At 55.8% G+C, this 6000-nt stretch overlaps 1 protein-coding gene across 2 annotated transcripts in view; it reads left to right on the top strand.

Annotated features, from left to right (window-relative positions):
* The first annotated feature begins 1418 nt into the window (after positions 1 to 1418).
* Positions 1419 to 6000, top strand: part of SBK1 (SH3 domain binding kinase 1) — a 48962-nt gene continuing 44380 nt past the window's right edge. Inside the window, exon 1 of one of the 2 annotated variants that reach the window (XM_007054455.4) lies at positions 1419 to 2057. The gene's annotated coding sequence lies outside the window, so the exon portion shown is untranslated. Of the gene's footprint in view, positions 2058 to 4636; positions 4681 to 6000 lie in introns of those variants that run through there. The other variant, XM_043523603.1, reaches the window with a different exon arrangement.

Below are 6000 nucleotides of genomic sequence, written 5' to 3'. Positions count from 1 at the left end.
ATATCTTTCCAGGTATTGATTTTAGGTTGATTGGTCTATAAATCCCTGGGTCCTCTTTGTTCCCCTGTTAAAAGACAGGTATTATGTTTGCCCTTCTCCAGTCCTCTGGGACCTCACCCATCCTCCATGAGTTCTCAAAGATAATTGCTAATGGTTCCGAGATTGCTTCAGTTGGTTCCTTAAACACCCTAGGACAGGGGTGAAAGTAAGATCAAAATAATTACCAGTATGGGGGCCTGGCTCTGGGTTCCCAGAAGGGGTGGGGCTGGAAGGTCAGCTTCCCCCAGCCAGTCCTTCCATGTTGCCTGGCCCGCACTGCCTGGGGCTTCGGTGGCAATTTAAAGGGTTCAGGGCTCTGGCCGCTGCTGTGGTAGTGGCAGCAGTGGCCGGGAGCTCCGGGCCCTTTTAAATCACTGGGACCTGGGGCAGCTGCCCCTGTTGTCCCCCCGTCAGCAGTCGTGGGAGGGGCAGTGACATTAAAGCGCTGCTGTGTACGGGCCGCTACTGACTGCCACTTCTTACCCGTACACTGTGCCAGCCCGCCCAGGCCCACTTTCACCTCTGCCCTAGGATGAATTTCATCAGGCCCTTCTGACTTGAATACATCTAACTTATCTCAATATTTTAAAACTGTTCTTTCCCTATTTTGGCTCACCTTTCTTCTCCCTTATGAATATCGTTTTGAGTATCTGGTCACCATAAACCTTTTTAGTGAAAACTAGAACAAAATAAACAAACACCTCAGCCTTCTTAAAGTCATCTGTTATTGGTTCTCCTTCCTTACTAAGTGCAGGGCCTACATGGTCCTCAGTCTTTCTCTGACTCCTAATGTATTTAAAGAACCTCTTTTTATTGCTGTTTTTGTCCCTTGCCAGCTGTAAGTCATTTGGGGCCTTAGTCTTTCTAACTTTGTCCCCAGGTGCTTGTGCTATTTTTGTACTCCTCTATCCCAAGTCCTCCTTGTTTCCACTTTTTGTAGGGTTCCTTTCTGAATAACTGCCCCCCCCAAATAACTTGAGTTCCGCCCCCCTCCTCCTTTGAGCAGCAGGGGACTGCACTGCCTGAGCTGCTTCTCCTGTTGGCCATTCGCGGCTGGGGTTGCGGCTCACTGCATCTGTCCAGCCAGGGACAGGGGAGCTGGGCGACTCTGCCCACACCAATGGGTGTCTCCTGCAGAGACAGCCAAACTCGTCTCACTCATGCTCTTGAGTCCTACCGGCGAGTGACACCGCTCCAGCCTGAACAAACCCCAGCCGCCCTCAGACTAACCCCGCCCCGTGAGCCCAGGCGACCCCGGGCCTTTGGCAGCCTGCCCAGGCGTGTGACCCAGATACTCCGACGGGCGGGGCGAGGTGAGGCGAAGGCGGCGGCGGCGCAGGAGCGCTAGGACCCGGCTGGCTCGGCCGCCGGAGGAGGAGCCGGAGCGCGGCGAGGAAGGAGGCCAGTGGCTGAGCTCTCAGGCAGAGACGGGCGGGACGTACCCAGACACACACACGCACCAAGCCAGGACAAAGCGGGGAGCTGGCTGTGGGGCTGGGGCGCACGGATCCCCGCGGGGCTGCTGGCCCAGAGGCGAGGCGGCTCTGGCTGCTCGGGGACCGTCCCTCCGGGGGCCGGGGGGCGCCGCGATGGAGCAGAGAGGCGGCGGCGGCGGTGGCCGGGCTGCGCGGCGGCTGCTGCTCGGGGACAAGCGAGGACCCCGCCCGGCGCCGGCAGCTGTAGCCGCCCGGGGCGCTCGCCGCGCCTGAGCCGCCCGCTCCATCTCCGGTCAGACCCGCGCTGCGGACCCGACCCGGCTGCAGCCCCGCGCCCGGGGCCATGAGGACCAGACCCCCCTAGCGGGAGCCAGGCCAGCGGCTGAGGGGGGGGGATGCCCCGGCCCCCAGCGAAGTCAGGCGAGGCGGAGACCGAGTCCCGTCCGGGGGGCCCCCAGGGGCGCAGGGAGTGAGCCCCGCCCGGGCACCCAGGGGCGATCGTCGGCGGGCGAGAAGAAGGGAAGGCGAACGTGTGTGAGGGAGGCGGGAGCTTTCCGGGGGCTCGTCCCAGCTCCCACCCAGGTAAGGCCGGGCTCCAAGCCGCCCTGGGGCTCCGCAGATCTCCCCTTCGCGGCGTGGGTGCGGGTCCAGGTGGAGCCCAGCCCAGCCGGACAATGCAGCGGCACCCCCCAGCCCGGGCAGGGCCCTGCTAGGAGAAGGAGGTCGCTGTGAGGCTGGAGACCCCCTCCCCAGCGGCCGGTCTGTCCCCATTGTGCAGCTGCAGGCGGATGCTCCGGGCGGAGGCAGGTGCAGGGAGGGCTGGGCTCCCCTTCAGCAGCTCGCTCCAGCCCCCTGTTGTTCGTCTGAAGGGCCCTTTCCTTTGTGTCTCTCCTCTGTGCAAAGCCTAGTCCCCCCCCCCTCCTCAATCGCTCCCGCGGCGGGGGCTGCCTGCGCTCGGCGGCACCAGCCCCAGCACAGCCATCCACAAGGGCTCTGCATGCAAGCCCTAAGTGCGCTAGATCGGGGCTCTGCAGGGGGGAGCCCGAAGCCTCCCTCCTGATTGTCCTGCTCTGGGAACACCCCCCTCCCCCTTGCTACTGGCGTGGAAATTGACATGGTGGGGAGTGGCCGTGAAACAGGCATCCAACCTCTCTTTTTATCAATGGATGTCGATCCCGCCTAATCCCGATTCCCCCCTTCACCTCAGGTGTCCCTCCCCCTGCCCTGTAATGGATACTCGAGTAAATATACAGCTGCATCGGGTATAGCTTGGTTCTGTCAGGCCCTTTCTTTGTGAACACAGAGGGATGTCAGTGAGCTGGTAGCAGCACCAGGAGCAAATTCTATTGTCCCTGCGCCCCAGAGCTCTCCCAAAGCTGGCACAACCTCTGCGTTTGAATTGGTCTCTTCCATCCACAAGTTGTAATCTGTTAATACCTTTATCCAGGGGCCAGTGCTGGAGGTGACAAGTTCCCAGCAGTGTCAGTATCCTACATATTATGCACATCTGTCTCTCACAGCAGCCTTCCTCTTTGCCACCTGCACTTTCCCTGTCAGGTTAGGGTCCTTCTAGCCAGTTCTCAGGTACACTTCCCCCCTCCTGTTGTTGCCTTAAATCCTCACTGCTGTTCTAGGAGGGAATTCTCAGCGCTGCCTGGGGCTACTTATTTGATCCCTTGTTTTCCTCCCTTCTGTGAATCGCTGAAACTTTCTGTCAGATTGCTGCATGGATTTCAGGGCTTGGCTTTAGGCAGTAATGGGGGGGGGTGTTAAAGGAATGTGAAGAGCAGGAGGAGGGATTATATTCTGAGGTCCCCATATATCATGCACTGCCTCCCCCGAGGCTTTCTAGTGCTTCCAGAAGTGCTCCAGTGCCATGGTGTTTGTGCTGTGAAACCCTCCTGGAAGAATCTTTTGCTAGAGGCAACCCTGCTGGAAACCCTGTCCCAAAGATGGCCTGTCTTCTACCCCCAGGTAGGTAAGTGCCGAGGTAGCAATCTCTCTTGGGGGAGGAGTGCTGATTTTTGGAAGGTGGTGTATCCCCTCCCTCCATAGGCACAGAGCCATATCTCCATCATTACGCACCTTGAGAACTGGCCAGGGCTGTTTCTCCTGGCAAACATGCTGTAAATACTAATTAATGGATCCATTTAACAGCAGCGCTCCTTGTGAGCTGGGGAGATAATGTCTTGTCCTGGTGACATCTCCTGATGTCATTGGCCTTAAGGGGGGAGGGCACGACTCACCTGCCCTTTGGGCCTCCCAGCACCTTCTTTAAGCATGGCAGGATGATCACCTCACAGAGCACGTGTCATAGAGCTAGACAGTTCTTGGTCTCCTCTGACTCGGTTCTTGGGCTCAGACTTTCCAGGTGGCCCAGCTATTCAGTTGCTTAGGGTAGCTGGTGACTCAGGGAGTGCAGCTGGTGTGGCTATGATGTGCGTGGCCATTTATTTTCATTTCTGCCTGATGGTCCTGCTGTCGCTGGAGTCTTCTCTTCTTACCTGGGTGTGCTGCTTGTCATTCAGCTTTGCCTGTACCCTAGGGATGGCATCCCAGGTTGGGAGGGGACTAGAGCCCAGTTGCTTGATTGTGCTGTATTGTCAAGGAGCCAAAAGATCTCAGCAGGGATCAGTTGCTGCTGGTAGCTTATAGAAACTCTGAACCAGAGAGGGAAACAAGAGTGAGTCTGCTTGAAAGGAGTTGGGGCCTGAGTGGCAATGGAAATCCGGGGGTGAGGACCGGTGAAGAGTTTAGGGGACTTCAGTTTTCCAGATGTGCCTTTTCAATAGTCACTGTGCAGCGAAGCCACAAGGGGGAGCGTGGCTGTAATGGCTCCTGAGGATTTTGCTCTGGAGTGATTGACTGAGGGCTGTGAATAGAGGTGGCTCTGTTGACTTGACGAAATTGATTGCTGGGATGGAGCTGATGGATTGGGCTAGAAAAGGCAGGAAAAATAAAAAGAGAGACAGGGAAGCAAGAGGCCATCTCCAGCCATGAGATTGGAAGCTAGGCAGTGGCGGTCCAAGTGGCAGGCAGTGGAAGGGTGAGCTGCCCACCTGAACTGGACAAACAGAGGGGCGTGGCAGGAAAGGTGAGAGCTGATTGGGTTTTGTTTTTTATCTTCCTTCTCAGCGGGATGCAGCGGAAAACACCTGTCATTGAGCTAGAGTCTAGCTCAAGAATCAGCTACACTTTAGGAAGGGTGAGTGTGACCCAGTTAAATATCCATTGACCGCCTACTTACCATGTGGCCACATTGTGTCTGCAGATGGTAGAAGCAACTCAAGGTGCTCAGAGGCCAGGGCTTCTGACCTACCAGATGGACAGCATGGTGCATGATGTGCCTATATGGGGCTGAATCCTCAGCTGCTATAAATTGGCATAAGGCTTTTGTTCTGATTGCTATACTAACTGAGAATCTGGTTCTTGGGATCTAGAGACCTGCAGGAATGGGGCTGCCAGTTACCTTCAGTTGAAGCCAGTGTTGGGATGGAAGGAGATCAAAGAAGCATGAAGAGATGGGTCGAGGGAGCCACTATCTGGCATAGGCTGAGGGGGATAATAATTCCTCCTAGACTGAGCAAATCCCTCTGGTGGAAAGAGAGACCGTTGGCGCATTGGATGGATGCTGCTTTTACCAGGCAAAGAAAGAGCTGGCTGTGGGTTGATCAGAGGGGAGAATGTTGGATCTCATGAGCTATGTATTCTCTTACAGAGACTTGGGGCATTGGTGGGCATGGTAAATGGCAGCACTAATGGCAGGCAATAGCAGGACATGGCACCTGGGATCTGCCTGTAGATGCTTAGAAACAAGGCTGAGGTTAGGGACTTTGTGCTCTGAGGTTCTTCTAGTCCCACACAGAGGGAGATAGAGGAGCTGCAGTTTGTGGATGAGGGGAGGGACTGAGTTTATTAGGTTGCGGGGAAAGGAGGGCTTTTAATCACTACTGGCAATGACAGCAAAGAAGAGTTTGGAGGCTGTTTAAATTGGGCGCAAGGGTGCGGGGGGAGGGGGAAAGCTGGCAGGTGCAGAGAAGCTCTCTAGTCAGACGATGGACATCATCTGCTGGGGACATCGCAGGTACAAGTTCCACTGCAGTATGTATCCAGTAGAATAGGCTAGGATTGCCCTGTGGGAAGGGTGAGAACAAGGAGGAATAATCCAATAAGGTATAACAAGAGATTCAGGCAAAAGGAGCTGCCCTGTTACAAATCACAGCTACTATCAGCTGCAGATCGGCGTGGGATGTTTGAAACATACCTGGGTGAGCTGGAAAGGCTGGGATTGGGGGAAGATCTCGACACCACTGGCATTTCCGTGGTGGGAAGAGAACAATTAGTGAGATGCTCTGACAAACTATACATGGGGAGCAGGGCCATAGCCAAAGGATCCATGCCACAGAGACTGCTTGAGTGATTAGGAGTAGGAGACCCAAACCCATGATGCAGGTCACAAGAATACACATCCAGTAGTCAGCCTCCACATCAGAAGAGTTCTGATGAGGTGTCCTGATCATCAGTG

This window comes from Chelonia mydas, chromosome 10, assembly GCF_015237465.2.
Source record: "Chelonia mydas isolate rCheMyd1 chromosome 10, rCheMyd1.pri.v2, whole genome shotgun sequence".
NCBI lineage: Eukaryota > Metazoa > Chordata > Testudines > Cheloniidae > Chelonia > Chelonia mydas.
Note: the sequence above shows the minus strand (reverse complement) of the source record. Positions and strands in the feature narration are given on the sequence as shown.